This window comes from Microtus pennsylvanicus, chromosome 12 (genome assembly GCF_037038515.1).
Source record: "Microtus pennsylvanicus isolate mMicPen1 chromosome 12, mMicPen1.hap1, whole genome shotgun sequence".
Lineage (NCBI taxonomy): Eukaryota > Metazoa > Chordata > Mammalia > Rodentia > Cricetidae > Microtus > Microtus pennsylvanicus.
Genome location: NC_134590.1, coordinates 96453330 through 96476054, shown reverse-complemented (window position 1 = coordinate 96476054; position 22725 = coordinate 96453330).

Sequence of the window (22725 nt, the reverse complement as noted above, 5' to 3'; positions counted from 1 at the left end):
AGCTCTCTGGGATACCGTGGAATTTCCAGAGAAGGGACTGCTGATGTCGTGAGGCACGGCCTTTACCTCCTTGCTGATATTTCTCCCCGAACTGACCGACCGACCGACCGACCGACCAACCGGAACCTGAGGTTTCCTTTCCAGGAGTCTCTCCTCCGACACAGAGGGAGCCATTCAGGATTTCCTCCTTCCAAAACCAGAAATTTCTCTCTGCTTCATTAATATCTTCTCACTACTTCCTGAACCCATGGGGAGTTAGTTAGTTGAACACTCACTTTTTTCATGAATGACCCTTCCTCCCTCTCCTGAACATCTCATATTACTGATTCATACTCAGTAAAACAGTAATATGAGAAATTAGGCCAGGAGGACATGGAAGATGAGGGTTGAGTCTTCTGAAGTGAACAAGCACTTAGGGAAGGCTAAACTTAAGGGAATTTGACTCTGAGTGGCAAGACATGAATAGCTGCTGCCAAGGCACAGATACAGGCACCAACTGGGCCCTCGGCATCCTCCTGCATCATCAGAGCTGTGTGGGAAACTCAGCCCAAAGGAGGGGCCGTGTTCAAAGGGAGAGGGCATTTTCGAGGACAGCACTGTTTTCTTTTTCTTCTTTCTTTCTTTCTTTCTTTCTTTCTTTCTTTTTTTTTTTCGAGACAGGGTTGTTCTGTAGTTTTTTTTTTTTGGAGCCTGTCCTGGAACTAGCTCTTGTAGACCAGGCTGGTCTTGAACTCACATGCTTTCTTTTTTTTTTCTATTGGATATTTTTGACTTCTTTATCAAAGATCAGGTGTTCGAAGATGTGTGGATCGATATCCGGGTCTTCTATTCGGTTCCATTGGTCCTCCTGTCTGTTCTTATGCCAGGACCAGGCTGTTTTCAGAACTGTAGCTTACAGAGTGTTCTTGCAGGTGGGGCACAGAAGAGGTTAATTACGGTACCTTAGTTCTTCTGCTTTTCTAGCAGACCGGAGCCCAGCTGACAGGAATCCAGTAGAGATGGTGTCAAGGTTCACACTGACACTAACAGCTGTAACTTGAGCAGGATTTGTGATCCACATGAAATTTGCAATGAATTGCAGCAAATCTGTGACACTCTAACTTGCTCAGGCTCAGTATCTGAACATACAGATGTTTGCAATGATCACTGGCTTCAGGATTTTTTTTTTTTGTTGTTGTTGTTGTTTTGTTTTTCCACGAGACAGGGTTTCCCTGTAGCTGAAGTTTAACGGCCTGGTGTTTTTGTGACTTACTGCTTCAAAGAACTTCTCCATTTCTTTATCCCTAAGGGAAAAGAAATATAATCACTAAATACATTTAAGTGTCTTTCAACCATTTTAGATCCCTCTGTTGAGAGTTCTCTGTTTAGGTCTGTACTCCATTTTTTAAAATTGGATTATTTGTTCTTTGGATGACCAATTTCTCGACTTCTTTGTGTATTTTGGAGATTAGTGAAGATCTTTTCCCATTCTGTAAGGCCGTCGTTTTGTCTTGTTGGCCATGTTCTTTGCTTTACAGAAGCTTTTCAGTTTCAGGAGGTCTCACTTATTAATTGTTTCACTCAGTGTCTGTTTTTTTTTCTTTTTTTTTCTTTTTTCTTTCTTTTTTTTTCTTTTTTTTCTTTTTTTCTTTTTTTCTTTTTTTTCTTCTTCTTCTTTTCTTTTTTTTTCTTTTTTTTCTCTCTTTAGTTTTTTTCTTTGTTCTTTTTTTTTGTTTTGTTTTTCTTTTTTTTTTCTTTTTTCTTTTTTTTCTTTTTCTCTCAGTGTCTGTGCTACTGGGGTTCTATTTAGCAAGCGTTCTCCTGTGCCAATGTGTTCAAGTGCATTTGATATTTTTATTTTTATATTCTTTTATTGTGGATGAAGTCAATTATTTGAACTCTCAAATATTTTTATTGTTATTATCTCTCTATTTGTTTGCTTATTTGTGGTTGTTCACCAACTTGACTATCTAGAGGAAGTAAAAGTCGTAACAAGGTTTCCGTAGGTGAACCTGCGGAAGGATCATTAACGTGAGAGAGCAGCGGCGGCGGCTCTGCCCGCCCGCTCGCCTGCCTCGCCCGAGTTCTCGCCGGGAGGCGCGCTCCCCGGGTCGCACGTGTGTTGTGCGCACGGAAGTGTGCGTGCGCACGGGCGCTCGTGGCGGTCGTGAGAGAGAGGTCGAGAGAGGGGGAAGGGGGACGGGCGCCGGCTCGCCCGCCCTCCTCGCCCCGTCCGAGGACCCGTGTCTGGCTCTGCCACTGGCGGCTCACGGCGGACGGCGGCTCTCTTCCCGCTCTCGCTCTCCTCCGTCCACTCCCGCTGCTTGCCTCACCGCACCGCAGCGGCCCGCGGGTGTGTCCCCTCTTTCCCGGGCGCGCGCCTTTCCCTCTCCATCCCTCTTCGCGGGGGAGGATGGGCGAGGGTCTGGCGGCGCCCCGGGCCCCCTCTCGCCGCCGACCTCCGCTCGCGCGCCGTGGCGCCGCGGCGCGCCTGTCGGGGAGGCGGCGGAGGTTGGGCGCACTTTTTTTTCCCCCCTCTCCACCTCCTTCTCCAAAGGACCGGGGTAGACCAGTAGTCCCTCCCACCGGGCGGGAGGCCATTTTTTTCCCCCGGGGATGCGGCGGGTCGACCAGATGTCCCGCTGGACTCTTTTTTTTTTTTTTTTAATGTATAATATATATTATATCTTCCTAGACCTGACGGGTCGACCAGTTGTCTCTGTGCACTTCCTTTTTTTTGACGGACTGGAAGTGGGTCGACCAGTTGTCCGATTAAATATTTGGCCTTAAAATGCTAAGTACCGGGGTCGACCAGTTGGCCTTGTGAACTTGGGTCGACCAGTTGTCTTTTTCCATGTCTTGATTGACTGATGTCATTCTTCAATGTGTTGGTGGTTAGTTTATCTCTTTTGTTCTCTATGCCAACACGCCCCACTCACCAAACACTTTTTTTAAAATTTATTTATTTACTTATTTTTATTTTACTTTTTTATTATTTATTTATTTATACATACATACATACATCCTGTCTATCTGTCCAGATGGGGCAGGGGTAGAAGGGGCTAGCTATGAGAGGAAGGTGCTCGGTGGGCATCCAGTTGTAAATAAGGCTGGGAATAAATAGCTGAATATTAATTCATTTGAGTAATATTAAAACTGTTCAAGTAGAAAACAATTGCTTTCTTTTTCTGTTTGCCCAGAGATCTGACTGACTGCAACTTGGAAAGAAGACGGCCCTGCTGGACAGAGACCTCCCTCCTGCTTTGGGTGGGTCGACCAGTTTACATGTTTATTTCCACGTTTTGTCTTTTATGGATTGAATGGATGTGTCTCTCTCTCTTTTTTTTTTTTTTTTTGGTTTTTCGAGACAGGGTTTCTCTGTGGCTTTGGAGCCTGTCCTGGAACTAGCACTGTAGACCAGGCTGGTCTCGAACTCACAGAGATCCGCCTACCTCTGCCTCCCGAGTACTGGGATTAAAGGCGTGCGCCACCATCGCCCGGCTCTCATTTTTTTTTCACGATTGCTTGCTTGCTTGCTTGCTTACTTACTTACTTACTTACTATCTGTTCAGCCCATCTCATTTACTTACTTCTTTAAAAAAAATGACCCACCTAGTTATTTACTTACTTACTTACTTACTTACTTGTTCATTCATTCCTTCACTTCCTTATCTTCTTTCATATATCTGTTTATTTATCTGCTGATTTAGCGTGACTCATTTACTTATTGAATGTTTCAATTATTATTTAGTTTTATTCATTTATTCATTCTTTATGTCTATTTTTATGTATGTATTTACTTACTTTCTTAATTTTTTTTTTACTTTTTAAAATTTACTTAATTTTTTTCTTTCTTTGGGAATGTAGATTCTTTCTTCCTTTCTTCCTTTCTTTCCTTCTTTCTGTCTCCTGACTGTCACTGGCTAAGAAAATGGTGGCCTCCATGTCACTGGTCAGCATAGCAGCTCCTAAAATGGAATTTGATGAAGGGATACATAGATAGATAGATAGATAGATAGATAGATAGATAGATAGATAGATAGATAGATAGATAGATAGATAGATGGGATGCGCACACGCTCACACACACACACACACACACACACACACACACACATATGCACGCACGTGCATGACATGTACAGATGGGGGGCGATTCCAATGTTTTCAGAGGAAGGTGCTCGCTGGTAATAATAAATGTGCTGGTAAATAAGGCTGGAAATAGCTGAATATTAAATCATTAAAACTCTTCAAATAAATAAAAAGCAATTCCATTTCTCTCTCTCTCTCTTTCTCACCATATACCAGCACATCTGAACTGACTGCAACATACAAAAGAAGAAGAAACACGGAAAGAAGACATCCCTGCTGGACAGGATCTGAGATGAGAATAAATTCATCGAATGGCTGCCAACAGCATTTCATTGAGAAGAGATTCCACATTTTATGCTGTACAGTTACTTAGTTAGATAGATAGATAAAGAGAGGCCTGTGAACTGGGGTGGGCTGTGGCTTCTCAGGTCACCTCAGGTCAGGGAGGGGCTGAGGAGTGTCCCATTGGCCTTGACAATAGGCAGGAGTCAGAGGTTAATGTCAGGGCAGGGCCTGAGAGTTCCTCAAAGGGAATGAATGGAGACCCTTGCTTACCTAAGAAATGCCTGACCTTGGAAAAGGACTTGTGGAAAGCGGGCCCTTGAAACTGTGGTTTCACGTCTTACTAGAAAGCTCCCTCTTGGAAGGGAAAGTCATCGTGATATCTTACTCTTTTCCCAAGGATACCCTACCTACCCTTCTGATCATTCTTACTGAATTAAGTCTTCCACTGCAAATAAATAAATAAATAAATAATAAATGAAGTGGGTGAGTGAGTGAGTGAGTGAGTAAGTAAGTAAGTAAGTAAGTAAACAAGCAAATACGTGGATGGACAAATAAATACAAAGTTTGCTGTTGTTGACTGACTTTTGATTTCATAATGAATCTCTCTCTCTCTCTCTCTCTCTCTCTCTCACACACACACACACACACACACACACACTAAATATACAATAAAAGGAAGCATAACACCTTTACTCAGGGGGCAGAGTGAACTCTGAAAGTTTTCCAGGCGGGGGGGGGGGAGAGACAGAATATAAGAACAAAATGAGAAACAAGGAAAAATAGTGTTGGCTGGCTGGCCGGCTTTCAGTTCCCTGACAGAAATGAGCACATTGTGGAGGAAACACAAAGTTGTTACACTATGTGGGTGTGATGAGGAGAGATTGTGAGTGAGTGTCCTGTCAGAACAAAGTTAGTCCCATAGTTGATGAAATTCATTATCCCAAAACTTCAGCAGAATATATCCCAAGTTTGCAAATGTGTGATCAGCTTGTGACAGGTTGGGCTGGAGATGCTGAGAACTGGGGAGCCCTCAATGCAAGAGCAGACACTCATTCCCATGAAGAGGGAGAGAGGGAGGGAGGGAGGGAGGGATCATTCATTCCTATACTCAAGTTTAAAGAAAGATGAGTGGCTATCTATGGAGAGACCACTCACAGATATGAAAAATCATTTCCTAAAAATCAAATTTCTCAGTCAGTATGCAACTGCTATGGTGCTTCTCCTAGATAGAGCAAAACACACAAACAAACTGATTCCTTGATCTAGAGCCACAGTGCACATGCTGTGGAAAAGGGGACATGGCCAACTTGAATCACAATATTCATCAGAGCATGGAAAGAGCGTAAAAAGGACACAGAGGAGAGATAATTGTGGTCCTTCCTTCCTCCCTCCCTCCCTCCCTCCCTCCCTCCCTCCCTCCCTCCTTCCCTCAGGAAGTGACTGACAGATGAGACTTTGTCCAAGCAGGTTCTGTCTGAAATACCAGACTTGAGTTTCCCCCTCTGTGGGTATTAGCTAATCAGTCCTCCCTTCTTTCTGTAGGAAGGTGGTGCATGTCTCTCAGAACTTACCTGGTTTCCTCTGCACCAGGTGAACCAGGGAAAAGCTTTCTAAGCCTTATTCAGACCCATAGAGGCTGCGCTGTGTGTGACTTCAGAGACCTCAGGGAGTATAGGGGTGGGTGGGTGCTTGATGCTTCAGACTCATGTCATTGAAGGACATAACATAGTCTGGATTCACAGAGATTCACAACACAGAGCCATTGTCACTTACTAACAGCTCAGGACACCCAGAGCTAACAAGAAATTGCAGTCTCAGCCGGGCTTTAATCACAGCACACACACAGATCTCTGTGAATTCAAAGATGGCCTGATTTACAGAGTGAGTTTTAGGACAGCCCAAGATACACAAAGAAACCCTTTCTTGAAAAACAAAGCAAAACAGCAAAAGAAAGAAAGACAAGGAAAAAGAAAAAAATGGCAGTCTCTTTCCACTCTCTCCTCCATTGGCTCTTAAAGAGCTCTCAAGCTGAACTGGAGACCATGGTGTCACTCAAAACTGGGAAGCCAGAAACCTTAGGGGGGTCACAGGAGTCGGACTGACTGCAGCACTTGATGCCTCAACCCTGCTAATGGCTGTGATATAAGGCATGGTAAAATACGGGCTTTGGCAGAGCACTACTCCCCTTTCTCTATTATTATTGCTACACAACGAAAAGGACCGGGGGGGGGGGTGATGATGTGCAGTCAGTGCTGGTATTGAAATCTCACTGACTCCTTCCGCACTCCTTGTCAATTCCCGACTTTGTCAAATCAACTATCGTGAATCTTTGATGTGGGTTGGCCCTTTAGGAACTCAGAGAAACAAGACAGACAGACCTGTTTCATCCCAGAAACCTCCCAGTTCCTGAGCCCTAGCCCTGGAAGTCTCAAAGCCATCACATCCAGAAATCTCTCTAGTCCCTGCTAGTGGTGAACTCACTTCGTCTTCCCCAGGACCACTAATTATTTCTCCATGTTTTCCTGTGAGATCTGAGGCCAGCTTTCTTCTTCCTCCCTCTGGCCTCTCCACGAACGATCTCCATTCTCTAGACAACATGTCTAGAACCGAGTCTTATAGGCACCGAGAGAGTGTGTCTTGAGGGCAGTTGGCGTTTCTAGGACACGAGTGACATCACAAAATTCCGAGAGCTCTCTGGGATACCGTGGAATTTCCAGAGAAGGGACTGCTGATGTCGTGAGGCACGGCCTTTACCTCCTTGCTGATATTTCTCCCCGAACTGACCGACCGACCGACCGACCGACCAACCGGAACCTGAGGTTTCCTTTCCAGGAGTCTCTCCTCCGACACAGAGGGAGCCATTCAGGATTTCCTCCTTCCAAAACCAGAAATTTCTCTCTGCTTCATTAATATCTTCTCACTACTTCCTGAACCCATGGGGAGTTAGTTAGTTGAACACTCACTTTTTTCATGAATGACCCTTCCTCCCTCTCCTGAACATCTCATATTACTGATTCATACTCAGTAAAACAGTAATATGAGAAATTAGGCCAGGAGGACATGGAAGATGAGGGTTGAGTCTTCTGAAGTGAACAAGCACTTAGGGAAGGCTAAACTTAAGGGAATTTGACTCTGAGTGGCAAGACATGAATAGCTGCTGCCAAGGCACAGATACAGGCACCAACTGGGCCCTCGGCATCCTCCTGCATCATCAGAGCTGTGTGGGAAACTCAGCCCAAAGGAGGGGCCGTGTTCAAAGGGAGAGGGCATTTTCGAGGACAGCACTGTTTTCTTTTTCTTCTTTCTTTCTTTCTTTCTTTCTTTCTTTCTTTCTTTCTTTCTTTCTTTCTTTTTTTTTTCGAGACAGGGTTGTTCTGTAGTTTTTTTTTTTTGGAGCCTGTCCTGGAACTAGCTCTTGTAGACCAGGCTGGTCTTGAACTCACATGCTTTCTTTTTTTTTCTATTGGATATTTTTGACTTCTTTATCAAAGATCAGGTGTTCGAAGATGTGTGGATCGATATCCGGGTCTTCTATTCGGTTCCATTGGTCCTCCTGTCTGTTCTTATGCCAGGACCAGGCTGTTTTCAGAACTGTAGCTTACAGAGTGTTCTTGCAGGTGGGGCACAGAAGAGGTTAATTACGGTACCTTAGTTCTTCTGCTTTTCTAGCAGACCGGAGCCCAGCTGACAGGAATCCAGTAGAGATGGTGTCAAGGTTCACACTGACACTAACAGCTGTAACTTGAGCAGGATTTGTGATCCACATGAAATTTGCAATGAATTGCAGCAAATCTGTGACACTCTAACTTGCTCAGGCTCAGTATCTGAACATACAGATGTTTGCAATGATCACTGGCTTCAGGATTTTTTTTTTTGTTGTTGTTGTTGTTTTGTTTTTCCACGAGACAGGGTTTCCCTGTAGCTGAAGTTTAACGGCCTGGTGTTTTTGTGACTTACTGCTTCAAAGAACTTCTCCATTTCTTTATCCCTAAGGGAAAAGAAATATAATCACTAAATACATTTAAGTGTCTTTCAACCATTTTAGATCCCTCTGTTGAGAGTTCTCTGTTTAGGTCTGTACTCCATTTTTTAAAATTGGATTATTTGTTCTTTGGATGACCAATTTCTCGACTTCTTTGTGTATTTTGGAGATTAGTGAAGATCTTTTCCCATTCTGTAAGGCCGTCGTTTTGTCTTGTTGGCCATGTTCTTTGCTTTACAGAAGCTTTTCAGTTTCAGGAGGTCTCACTTATTAATTGTTTCACTCAGTGTCTGTTTTTTTTTCTTTTTTTTTCTTTTTTCTTTCTTTTTTTTTTCTTTTTTTTCTTTTTTTCTTTTTTTCTTTTTTTTCTTCTTCTTCTTTTCTTTTTTTTTCTTTTTTTTCTCTCTTTAGTTTTTTTCTTTGTTCTTTTTTTTTGTTTTGTTTTTCTTTTTTTTTTCTTTTTTCTTTTTTTTCTTTTTCTCTCAGTGTCTGTGCTACTTGGGTTCTATTTAGCAAGCGTTCTCCTGTGCCAATGTGTTCAAGTGCATTTGATATTTTTATTTTTATATTCTTTTATTGTGGATGAAGTCAATTATTTGAACTCTCAAATATTTTTATTGTTATTATCTCTCTATTTGTTTGCTTATTTGTGGTTGTTCACCAACTTGACTATCTAGAGGAAGTAAAAGTCGTAACAAGGTTTCCGTAGGTGAACCTGCGGAAGGATCATTAACGTGAGAGAGCAGCGGCGGCGGCTCTGCCCGCCCGCTCGCCTGCCTCGCCCGAGTTCTCGCCGGGAGGCGCGCTCCCCGGGTCGCACGTGTGTTGTGCGCACGGAAGTGTGCGTGCGCACGGGCGCTCGTGGCGGTCGTGAGAGAGAGGTCGAGAGAGGGGGAAGGGGGACGGGCGCCGGCTCGCCCGCCCTCCTCGCCCCGTCCGAGGACCCGTGTCTGGCTCTGCCACTGGCGGCTCACGGCGGACGGCGGCTCTCTTCCCGCTCTCGCTCTCCTCCGTCCACTCCCGCTGCTTGCCTCACCGCACCGCAGCGGCCCGCGGGTGTGTCCCCTCTTTCCCGGGCGCGCGCCTTTCCCTCTCCATCCCTCTTCGCGGGGGAGGATGGGCGAGGGTCGGGCGGCGCCCCGGGCCCCCTCTCGCCGCCGACCTCCGCTCGCGCGCCGTGGCGCCGCGGCGCGCCTGTCGGGGAGGCGGCGGAGGTTGGGCGCACTTTTTTTTCCCCCCTCTCCACCTCCTTCTCCAAAGGACCGGGGTAGACCAGTAGTCCCTCCCACCGGGCGGGAGGCCATTTTTTTCCCCCGGGGATGCGGCGGGTCGACCAGATGTCCCGCTGGACTCTTTTTTTTTTTTTTAATGTATAATATATATTATATCTTCCTAGACCTGACGGGTCGACCAGTTGTCTCTGTGCACTTCCTTTTATTTGACGGACTGGAAGTGGGTCGACCAGTTGTCCGATTAAATATTTGGCCTTAAAATGCTAAGTACCGGGGTCGACCAGTTGGCCTTGTGAACTTGGGTCGACCAGTTGTCTTTTTCCATGTCTTGATTGACTGATGTCATTCTTCAATGTGTTGGTGGTTAGTTTATCTCTTTTGTTCTCTATGCCAACACGCCCCACTCACCAAACACTTTTTTTTAAATTTATTTATTTACTTATTTTTATTTTACTTTTTTATTATTTATTTATTTATACATACATACATACATACATCCTGTCTATCTGTCCAGATGGGGCAGGGGTAGAAGGGGCTAGCTATGAGAGGAAGGTGCTCGGTGGGCATCCAGTTGTAAATAAGGCTGGGAATAAATAGCTGAATATTAATTCATTTGAGTAATATTAAAACTGTTCAAGTAGAAAACAATTGCTTTCTTTTTCTGTTTGCCCAGAGATCTGACTGACTGCAACTTGGAAAGAAGACGGCCCTGCTGGACAGAGACCTCCCTCCTGCTTTGGGTGGGTCGACCAGTTTACATGTTTATTTCCACGTTTTGTCTTTTATGGATTGAATGGATGTGTCTCTCTCTCTTTTTTTTTTTTTTTTTTGGTTTTTCGAGACAGGGTTTCTCTGTGGCTTTGGAGCCTGTCCTGGAACTAGCACTGTAGACCAGGCTGGTCTCGAACTCACAGAGATCCGCCTACCTCTGCCTCCCGAGTACTGGGATTAAAGGCGTGCGCCACCATCGCCCGGCTCTCATTTTTTTTTCACGATTGCTTGCTTGCTTGCTTGCTTACTTACTTACTTACTTACTATCTGTTCAGCCCATCTCATTTACTTACTTCTTTAAAAAAAATGACCCACCTAGTTATTTACTTACTTACTTACTTACTTACTTGTTCATTCATTCCTTCACTTCCTTATCTTCTTTCATATATCTGTTTATTTATCTGCTGATTTAGCGTGACTCATTTACTTATTGAATGTTTCAATTATTATTTAGTTTTATTCATTTATTCATTCTTTATGTCTATTTTTATGTATGTATTTACTTACTTTCTTAATTTTTTTTTTACTTTTTAAAATTTACTTAATTTTTTTCTTTCTTTGGGAATGTAGATTCTTTCTTCCTTTCTTCCTTTCTTTCCTTCTTTCTGTCTCCTGACTGTCACTGGCTAAGAAAATGGTGGCCTCCATGTCACTGGTCAGCATAGCAGCTCCTAAAATGGAATTTGATGAAGGGATACATAGATAGATAGATAGATAGATAGATAGATAGATAGATAGATAGATAGATAGATAGATAGATGGGATGCGCACACGCTCACACACACACACACACACACACACACACACACATATGCACGCACGTGCATGACATGTACAGATGGGGGGCGATTCCAATGTTTTCAGAGGAAGGTGCTCGCTGGTAATAATAAATGTGCTGGTAAATAAGGCTGGAAATAGCTGAATATTAAATCATTAAAACTCTTCAAATAAATAAAAAGCAATTCCATTTCTCTCTCTCTCTCTTTCTCACCATATACCAGCACATCTGAACTGACTGCAACATACAAAAGAAGAAGAAACACGGAAAGAAGACATCCCTGCTGGACAGGATCTGAGATGAGAATAAATTCATCGAATGGCTGCCAACAGCATTTCATTGAGAAGAGATTCCACATTTTATGCTGTACAGTTACTTAGTTAGATAGATAGATAAAGAGAGGCCTGTGAACTGGGGTGGGCTGTGGCTTCTCAGGTCACCTCAGGTCAGGGAGGGGCTGAGGAGTGTCCCATTGGCCTTGACAATAGGCAGGAGTCAGAGGTTAATGTCAGGGCAGGGCCTGAGAGTTCCTCAAAGGGAATGAATGGAGACCCTTGCTTACCTAAGAAATGCCTGACCTTGGAAAAGGACTTGTGGAAAGCGGGCCCTTGAAACTGTGGTTTCACGTCTTACTAGAAAGCTCCCTCTTGGAAGGGAAAGTCATCGTGATATCTTACTCTTTTCCCAAGGATACCCTACCTACCCTTCTGATCATTCTTACTGAATTAAGTCTTCCACTGCAAATAAATAAATAAATAAATAATAAATGAAGTGGGTGAGTGAGTGAGTGAGTGAGTAAGTAAGTAAGTAAGTAAGTAAACAAGCAAATACGTGGATGGACAAATAAATACAAAGTTTGCTGTTGTTGACTGACTTTTGATTTCATAATGAATCTCTCTCTCTCTCTCTCTCTCTCACACACACACACACACACACACTAAATATACAATAAAAGGAAGCATAACACCTTTACTCAGGGGGCAGAGTGAACTCTGAAAGTTTTCCAGGCGGGGGGGGGGAGAGACAGAATATAAGAACAAAATGAGAAACAAGGAAAAATAGTGTTGGCTGGCTGGCCGGCTTTCAGTTCCCTGACAGAAATGAGCACATTGTGGAGGAAACACAAAGTTGTTACACTATGTGGGTATGATGAGGAGAGATTGTGAGTGAGTGTCCTGTCAGAACAAAGTTAGTCCCATAGTTGATGAAATTCATTATCCCAAAACTTCAGCAGAATATATCCCAAGTTTGCAAATGTGTGATCAGCTTGTGACAGGTTGGGCTGGAGATGCTGAGAACTGGGGAGCCCTCAATGCAAGAGCAGACACTCATTCCCATGAAGAGGGAGAGAGGGAGGGAGGGAGGGAGGGATCATTCATTCCTATACTCAAGTTTAAAGAAAGATGAGTGGCTATCTATGGAGAGACCACTCACAGATATGAAAAATCATTTCCTAAAAATCAAATTTCTCAGTCAGTATGCAACTGCTATGGTGCTTCTCCTAGATAGAGCAAAACACACAAACAAACTGATTCCTTGATCTAGAGCCACAGTGCACATGCTGTGGAAAAGGGGACATGGCCAACTTGAATCACAATATTCATCAGAGCATGGAAAGAGCGTAAAAAGGACACAGAGGAGAGATAATTGTGGTCCTTCCTTCCTCCCTCCCTCCCTCCCTCCCTCTCTCCCTCCCTCCCTCCCTCCTTCCCTCAGGAAGTGACTGACAGATGAGACTTTGTCCAAGCAGGTTCTGTCTGAAATACCAGACTTGAGTTTCCCCCTCTGTGGGTATTAGCTAATCAGTCCTCCCTTCTTTCTGTAGGAAGGTGGTGCATGTCTCTCAGAACTTACCTGGTTTCCTCTGCACCAGGTGAACCAGGGAAAAGCTTTCTAAGCCTTATTCAGACCCATAGAGGCTGCGCTGTGTGTGACTTCAGAGACCTCAGGGAGTATAGGGGTGGGTGGGTGCTTGATGCTTCAGACTCATGTCATTGAAGGACATAACATAGTCTGGATTCACAGAGATTCACAACACAGAGCCATTGTCACTTACTAACAGCTCAGGACACCCAGAGCTAACAAGAAATTGCAGTCTCAGCCGGGCTTTAATCACAGCACACACACAGATCTCTGTGAATTCAAAGATGGCCTGATTTACAGAGTGAGTTTTAGGACAGCCCAAGATACACAAAGAAACCCTTTCTTGAAAAACAAAGCAAAACAGCAAAAGAAAGAAAGACAAGGAAAAAGAAAAAAATGGCAGTCTCTTTCCACTCTCTCCTCCATTGGCTCTTAAAGAGCTCTCAAGCTGAACTGGAGACCATGGTGTCACTCAAAACTGGGAAGCCAGAAACCTTAGGGGGGTCACAGGAGTCGGACTGACTGCAGCACTTGATGCCTCAACCCTGCTAATGGCTGTGATATAAGGCATGGTAAAATACGGGCTTTGGCAGAGCACTACTCCCCTTTCTCTATTATTATTGCTACACAACGAAAAGGACCGGGGGGGGGGGGGGTGATGATGTGCAGTCAGTGCTGGTATTGAAATCTCACTGACTCCTTCCGCACTCCTTGTCAATTCCCGACTTTGTCAAATCAACTATCGTGAATCTTTGATGTGGGTTGGCCCTTTAGGAACTCAGAGAAACAAGACAGACAGACCTGTTTCATCCCAGAAACCTCCCAGTTCCTGAGCCCTAGCCCTGGAAGTCTCAAAGCCATCACATCCAGAAATCTCTCTAGTCCCTGCTAGTGGTGAACTCACTTCGTCTTCCCCAGGACCACTAATTATTTCTCCATGTTTTCCTGTGAGATCTGAGGCCAGCTTTCTTCTTCCTCCCTCTGGCCTCTCCACGAACGATCTCCATTCTCTAGACAACATGTCTAGAACCGAGTCTTATAGGCACCGAGAGAGTGTGTCTTGAGGGCAGTTGGCGTTTCTAGGACACGAGTGACATCACAAAATTCCGAGAGCTCTCTGGGATACCGTGGAATTTCCAGAGAAGGGACTGCTGATGTCGTGAGGCACGGCCTTTACCTCCTTGCTGATATTTCTCCCCGAACTGACCGACCGACCGACCGACCGACCAACCGGAACCTGAGGTTTCCTTTCCAGGAGTCTCTCCTCCGACACAGAGGGAGCCATTCAGGATTTCCTCCTTCCAAAACCAGAAATTTCTCTCTGCTTCATTAATATCTTCTCACTACTTCCTGAACCCATGGGGAGTTAGTTAGTTGAACACTCACTTTTTTCATGAATGACCCTTCCTCCCTCTCCTGAACATCTCATATTACTGATTCATACTCAGTAAAACAGTAATATGAGAAATTAGGCCAGGAGGACATGGAAGATGAGGGTTGAGTCTTCTGAAGTGAACAAGCACTTAGGGAAGGCTAAACTTAAGGGAATTTGACTCTGAGTGGCAAGACATGAATAGCTGCTGCCAAGGCACAGATACAGGCACCAACTGGGCCCTCGGCATCCTCCTGCATCATCAGAGCTGTGTGGGAAACTCAGCCCAAAGGAGGGGCCGTGTTCAAAGGGAGAGGGCATTTTCGAGGACAGCACTGTTTTCTTTTTCTTCTTTCTTTCTTTCTTTCTTTCTTTCTTTTTTTTTTTCGAGACAGGGTTGTTCTGTAGTTTTTTTTTTTGGAGCCTGTCCTGGAACTAGCTCTTGTAGACCAGGCTGGTCTTGAACTCACATGCTTTCTTTTTTTTTCTATTGGATATTTTTGACTTCTTTATCAAAGATCAGGTGTTCGAAGATGTGTGGATCGATATCCGGGTCTTCTATTCGGTTCCATTGGTCCTCCTGTCTGTTCTTATGCCAGGACCAGGCTGTTTTCAGAACTGTAGCTTACAGAGTGTTCTTGCAGGTGGGGCACAGAAGAGGTTAATTACGGTACCTTAGTTCTTCTGCTTTTCTAGCAGACCGGAGCCCAGCTGACAGGAATCCAGTAGAGATGGTGTCAAGGTTCACACTGACACTAACAGCTGTAACTTGAGCAGGATTTGTGATCCACATGAAATTTGCAATGAATTGCAGCAAATCTGTGACACTCTAACTTGCTCAGGCTCAGTATCTGAACATACAGATGTTTGCAATGATCACTGGCTTCAGGATTTTTTTTTTGTTGTTGTTGTTGTTGTTTTGTTTTTCCACGAGACAGGGTTTCCCTGTAGCTGAAGTTTAATGGCCTGGTGTTTTTGTGACTTACTGCTTCAAAGAACTTCTCCATTTCTTTATCCCTAAGGGAAAAGAAATATAATCACTAAATACATTTAAGTGTCTTTCAACCATTTTAGATCCCTCTGTTGAGAGTTCTCTGTTTAGGTCTGTACTCCATTTTTTAAAATTGGATTATTTGTTCTTTGGATGACCAATTTCTCGACTTCTTTGTGTATTTTGGAGATTAGTGAAGATCTTTTCCCATTCTGTAAGGCCGTCGTTTTGTCTTGTTGGCCATGTTCTTTGCTTTACAGAAGCTTTTCAGTTTCAGGAGGTCTCACTTATTAATTGTTTCACTCAGTGTCTGTTTTTTTTTCTTTTTTTTTCTTTTTTCTTTCTTTTTTTTTTCTTTTTTTTCTCTCTTTAGTTTTTTTCTTTTTTTCTTTTTTTTCTTCTTCTTCTTTTCTTTTTGTTTCTTTTTTTTCTCTCTTTAGTTTTTTTCTTTGTTCTTTTATTTTTTTGTTTTTCTTTTTTTTCTTTTTCTCTCAGTGTCTGTGCTACTGGGGTTCTATTTAGCAAGCGTTCTCCTGTGCCAATGTGTTCAAGTGCATTTGATATTTTTATTTTTATATTCTTTTATTGTGGATGAAGTCAATTATTTGAACTCTCAAATATTTTTATTGTTATTATCTCTCTATTTGTTTGCTTATTTGTGGTTGTTCACCAACTTGACTATCTAGAGGAAGTAAAAGTCGTAACAAGGTTTCCGTAGGTGAACCTGCGGAAGGATCATTAACGTGAGAGAGCAGCGGCGGCGGCTCTGCCCGCCCGCTCGCCTGCCTCGCCCGAGTTCTCGCCGGGAGGCGCGCTCCCCGGGTCGCACGTGTGTTGTGCGCACGGAAGTGTGCGTGCGCACGGGCGCTCGTGGCGGTCGTGAGAGAGAGGTCGAGAGAGGGGGAAGGGGGACGGGCGCCGGCTCGCCCGCCCTCCTCGCCCCGTCCGAGGACCCGTGTCTGGCTCTGCCACTGGCGGCTCACGGCGGACGGCGGCTCTCTTCCCGCTCTCGCTCTCCTCCGTCCACTCCCGCTGCTTGCCTCACCGCACCGCAGCGGCCCGCGGGTGTGTCCCCTCTTTCCCGGGCGCGCGCCTTTCCCTCTCCATCCCTCTTCGCGGGGGAGGATGGGCGAGGGTCGGGCGGCGCCCCGGGCCCCCTCTCGCCGCCGACCTCCGCTCGCGCGCCGTGGCGCCGCGGCGCGCCTGTCGGGGAGGCGGCGGAGGTTGGGCGCACTTTTTTTTCCCCCCTCTCCACCTCCTTCTCCAAAGGACCGGGGTAGACCAGTAGTCCCTCCCACCGGGCGGGAGGCCATTTTTTTCCCCCGGGGATGCGGCGGGTCGACCAGATGTCCCGCTGGACTCTTTTTTTTTTTTTAATGTATAATATATATTATATCTTCCTAGACCTGACGGGTCGACCAGTTGTCTCTGTGCACTTCCTTTTTTTTGACGGACTGGAAGTGGGTCGACCAGTTGTCCGATTAAATATTTGGCCTTAAAATGCTAAGTACCGGGGTCGACCAGTTGGCCTTGTGAACTTGGGTCGACCAGTTGTCTTTTTCCATGTCTTGATTGACTGATGTCATTCTTCAATGTGTTGGTGGTTAGTTTATCTCTTTTGTTCTCTATGCCAACACGCCCCACTCACCAAACACTTTTTTTTAAATTTATTTATTTACTTATTTTTATTTTACTTTTTTATTATTTATTTATTTATACATACATACATACATACATCCTGTCTATCTGTCCAGATGGGGCAGGGGTAGAAGGGGCTAGCTATGAGAGGAAGGTGCTCGGTGGGCATCCAGTTGTAAATAAGGCTGGGAATAAATAGCTGAATATTAATTCATTTGAGTAATATTAAAACTGTTCAAGTAGAAAACAATTGCTTTCTTTTTCTGTTTGCCCAGAGATCTGACTGACTGCAACTTGGAAAGAAGACGGCCCTGCTGGACAGAGACCTCCCTCCTGCTTTGGGTGGGTCGACCAGTTTACATGTTTATTTCCACGTTTTGTCTTTTATGGATTGAATGGATGTGTCTCTCTCTCTCTTTTTTTTTTTTTTTGGTTTTTCGAGACAGGGTTTCTCTGTGGCTTTGGAGCCTGTCCTGGAACTAGCACTGTAGACCAGGCTGGTCTCGAACTCACAGAGATCCGCCTACCTCTGCCTCCCGAGTACTGGGATTAAAGGCGTGCGCCACCATCGCCCGGCTCTCATTTTTTTTTCACGATTGCTTGCTTGCTTGCTTGCTTACTTACTTACTTACTTACTATCTGTTCAGCCCATCTCATTTACTTACTTCTTTAAAAAAAATGACCCACCTAGTTATTTACTTACTTACTTACTTACTTACTTGTTCATTCATTCCTTCACTTCCTTATCTTCTTTCATATATCTGTTTATTTATCTGCTGATTTAGCGTGACTCATTTACTTATTGAATGTTTCAATTATTATTTAGTTTTATTCATTTATTCATTCTTTATGTCTATTTTTATGTATGTATTTACTTACTTTCTTAATTTTTTTTTTACTTTTTAAAATTTACTTAATTTTTTTCTTTCTTTGGGAATGTAGATTCTTTCTTCCTTTCTTCCTTTCTTTCCTTCTTTCTGTCTCCTGACTGTCACTGGCTAAGAAAATGGTGGCCTCCATGTCACTGGTCAGCATAGCAGCTCCTAAAATGGAATTTGATGAAGGGATACATAGATAGATAGATAGATAGATAGATAGATAGATAGATAGATAGATAGATAGATAGATAGATGGGATGCGCACACGCTCACACACACACACACACACACACACACACACATATGCACGCACGTGCATGACATGTACAGATGGGGGGCGATTCCAATGTTTTCAGAGGAAGGTGCTCGCTGGTAATAATAAATGTGCTGGTAAATAAGGCTGGAAATAGCTGAATATTAAATCATTAAAACTCTTCAAATAAATAAAAAGCAATTCCATTTCTCTCTCTCTCTCTTTCTCACCATATACCAGCACATCTGAACTGACTGCAACATACAAAAGAAGAAGAAACACGGAAAGAAGACATCCCTGCTGGACAGGATCTGAGATGAGAATAAATTCATCGAATGGCTGCCAACAGCATTTCATTGAGAAGAGATTCCACATTTTATGCTGTACAGTTACTTAGTTAGATAGATAGATAAAGAGAGGCCTGTGAACTGGGGTGGGCTGTGGCTTCTCAGGTCACCTCAGGTCAGGGAGGGGCTGAGGAGTGTCCCATTGGCCTTGACAATAGGCAGGAGTCAGAGGTTAATGTCAGGGCAGGGCCTGAGAGTTCCTCAAAGGGAATGAATGGAGACCCTTGCTTACCTAAGAAATGCCTGACCTTGGAAAAGGACTTGTGGAAAGCGGGCCCTTGAAACTGTGGTTTCACGTCTTACTAGAAAGCTCCCTCTTGGAAGGGAAAGTCATCGTGATATCTTACTCTTTTCCCAAGGATACCCTACCTACCCTTCTGATCATTCTTACTGAATTAAGTCTTCCACTGCAAATAAATAAATAAATAAATAATAAATGAAGTGGGTGAGTGAGTGAGTGAGTGAGTAAGTAAGTAAGTAAGTAAGTAAACAAGCAAATACGTGGATGGACAAATAAATACAAAGTTTGCTGTTGTTGACTGACTTTTGATTTCATAATGAATCTCTCTCTCTCTCTCTCTCTCTCTCTCTCACACACACACACACACACACACACACACTAAATATACAATAAAAGGAAGCATAACACCTTTACTCAGGGGGCAGAGTGAACTCTGAAAGTTTTCCAGGCGGGGGGGGGGGAGAGACAGAATATAAGAACAAAATGAGAAACAAGGAAAAATAGTGTTGGCTGGCTGGCCGGCTTTCAGTTCCCTGACAGAAATGAGCACATTGTGGAGGAAACACAAAGTTGTTACACTATGTGGGTGTGATGAGGAGAGATTGTGAGTGAGTGTCCTGTCAGAACAAAGTTAGTCCCATAGTTGATGAAATTCATTATCCCAAAACTTCAGCAGAATATATCCCAAGTTTGCAAATGTGTGATCAGCTTGTGACAGGTTGGGCTGGAGATGCTGAGAACTGGGGAGCCCTCAATGCAAGAGCAGACACTCATTCCCATGAAGAGGGAGAGAGGGAGGGAGGGAGGGAGGGATCATTCATTCCTATACTCAAGTTTAAAGAAAGATGAGTGGCTATCTATGGAGAGACCACTCACAGATATGAAAAATCATTTCCTAAAAATCAAATTTCTCAGTCAGTATGCAACTGCTATGGTGCTTCTCCTAGATAGAGCAAAACACACAAACAAACTGATTCCTTGATCTAGAGCCACAGTGCACATGCTGTGGAAAAGGGGACATGGCCAACTTGAATCACAATATTCATCAGAGCATGGAAAGAGCGTAAAAAGGACACAGAGGAGAGATAATTGTGGTCCTTCCTTCCTCCCTCCCTCCCTCCCTCCCTCCCTCCCTCCCTCCCTCCTTCCCTCAGGAAGTGACTGACAGATGAGACTTTGTCCAAGCAGGTTCTGTCTGAAATACCAGACTTGAGTTTCCCCCTCTGTGGGTATTAGCTAATCAGTCCTCCCTTCTTTCTGTAGGAAGGTGGTGCATGTCTCTCAGAACTTACCTGGTTTCCTCTGCACCAGGTGAACCAGGGAAAAGCTTTCTAAGCCTTATTCAGACCCATAGAGGCTGCGCTGTGTGTGACTTCAGAGACCTCAGGGAGTATAGGGGTGGGTGGGTGCTTGATGCTTCAGACTCATGTCATTGAAGGACATAACATAGTCTGGATTCACAGAGATTCACAACACAGAGCCATTGTCACTTACTAACAGCTCAGGACACCCAGAGCTAACAAGAAATTGCAGTCTCAGCCGGGCTTTAATCACAGCACACACACAGATCTCTGTGAATTCAAAGATGGCCTGATTTACAGAGTGAGTTTTAGGACAGCCCAAGATACACAAAGAAACCCTTTCTTGAAAAACAAAGCAAAACAGCAAAAGAAAGAAAGACAAGGAAAAAGAAAAAAATGGCAGTCTCTTTCCACTCTCTCCTCCATTGGCTCTTAAAGAGCTCTCAAGCTGAACTGGAGACCATGGTGTCACTCAAAACTGGGAAGCCAGAAACCTTAGGGGGGTCACAGGAGTCGGACTGACTGCAGCACTTGATGCCTCAACCCTGCTAATGGCTGTGATATAAGGCATGGTAAAATACGGGCTTTGGCAGAGCACTACTCCCCTTTCTCTATTATTATTGCTACACAACGAAAAGGACCGGGGGGGGGGGTGATGATGTGCAGTCAGTGCTGGTATTGAAATCTCACTGACTCCTTCCGCACTCCTTGTCAATTCCCGACTTTGTCAAATCAACTATCGTGAATCTTTGATGTGGGTTGGCCCTTTAGGAACTCAGAGAAACAAGACAGACAGACCTGTTTCATCCCAGAAACCTCCCAGTTCCTGAGCCCTAGCCCTGGAAGTCTCAAAGCCATCACATCCAGAAATCTCTCTAGTCCCTGCTAGTGGTGAACTCACTTCGTCTTCCCCAGGACCACTAATTATTTCTCCATGTTTTCCTGTGAGATCTGAGGCCAGCTTTCTTCTTCCTCCCTCTGGCCTCTCCACGAACGATCTCCATTCTCTAGACAACATGTCTAGAACCGAGTCTTATAGGCACCGAGAGAGTGTGTCTTGAGGGCAGTTGGCGTTTCTAGGACACGAGTGACATCACAAAATTCCGAGAGCTCTCTGGGATACCGTGGAATTTCCAGAGAAGGGACTGCTGATGTCGTGAGGCACGGCCTTTACCTCCTTGCTGATATTTCTCCCCGAACTGACCGACCGACCGACCGACCGACCAACCGGAACCTGAGGTTTCCTTTCCAGGAGTCTCTCCTCCGACACAGAGGGAGCCATTCAGGATTTCCTCCTTCCAAAACCAGAAATTTCTCTCTGCTTCATTAATATCTTCTCACTACTTCCTGAACCCATGGGGAGTTAGTTAGTTGAACACTCACTTTTTTCATGAATGACCCTTCCTCCCTCTCCTGAACATCTCATATTACTGATTCATACTCAGTAAAACAGTAATATGAGAAATTAGGCCAGGAGGACATGGAAGATGAGGGTTGAGTCTTCTGAAGTGAACAAGCACTTAGGGAAGGCTAAACTTAAGGGAATTTGACTCTGAGTGGCAAGACATGAATAGCTGCTGCCAAGGCACAGATACAGGCACCAACTGGGCCCTCGGCATCCTCCTGCATCATCAGAGCTGTGTGGGAAACTCAGCCCAAAGGAGGGGCCGTGTTCAAAGGGAGAGGGCATTTTCGAGGACAGCACTGTTTTCTTTTTCTTCTTTCTTTCTTTCTTTCTTTCTTTCTTTCTTTCTTTCTTTCTTTCTTTCTTTTTTTTTTCGAGACAGGGTTGTTCTGTAGTTTTTTTTTTTTGGAGCCTGTCCTGGAACTAGCTCTTGTAGACCAGGCTGGTCTTGAACTCACATGCTTTCTTTTTTTTTCTATTGGATATTTTTGACTTCTTTATCAAAGATCAGGTGTTCGAAGATGTGTGGATCGATATCCGGGTCTTCTATTCGGTTCCATTGGTCCTCCTGTCTGTTCTTATGCCAGGACCAGGCTGTTTTCAGAACTGTAGCTTACAGAGTGTTCTTGCAGGTGGGGCACAGAAGAGGTTAATTACGGTACCTTAGTTCTTCTGCTTTTCTAGCAGACCGGAGCCCAGCTGACAGGAATCCAGTAGAGATGGTGTCAAGGTTCACACTGACACTAACAGCTGTAACTTGAGCAGGATTTGTGATCCACATGAAATTTGCAATGAATTGCAGCAAATCTGTGACACTCTAACTTGCTCAGGCTCAGTATCTGAACATACAGATGTTTGCAATGATCACTGGCTTCAGGATTTTTTTTTTTGTTGTTGTTGTTGTTTTGTTTTTCCACGAGACAGGGTTTCCCTGTAGCTGAAGTTTAACGGCCTGGTGTTTTTGTGACTTACTGCTTCAAAGAACTTCTCCATTTCTTTATCCCTAAGGGAAAAGAAATATAATCACTAAATACATTTAAGTGTCTTTCAACCATTTTAGATCCCTCTGTTGAGAGTTCTCTGTTTAGGTCTGTACTCCATTTTTTAAAATTGGATTATTTGTTCTTTGGATGACCAATTTCTCGACTTCTTTGTGTATTTTGGAGATTAGTGAAGATCTTTTCCCATTCTGTAAGGCCGTCGTTTTGTCTTGTTGGCCATGTTCTTTGCTTTACAGAAGCTTTTCAGTTTCAGGAGGTCTCACTTATTAATTGTTTCACTCAGTGTCTGTTTTTTTTTCTTTTTTTTTCTTTTTTC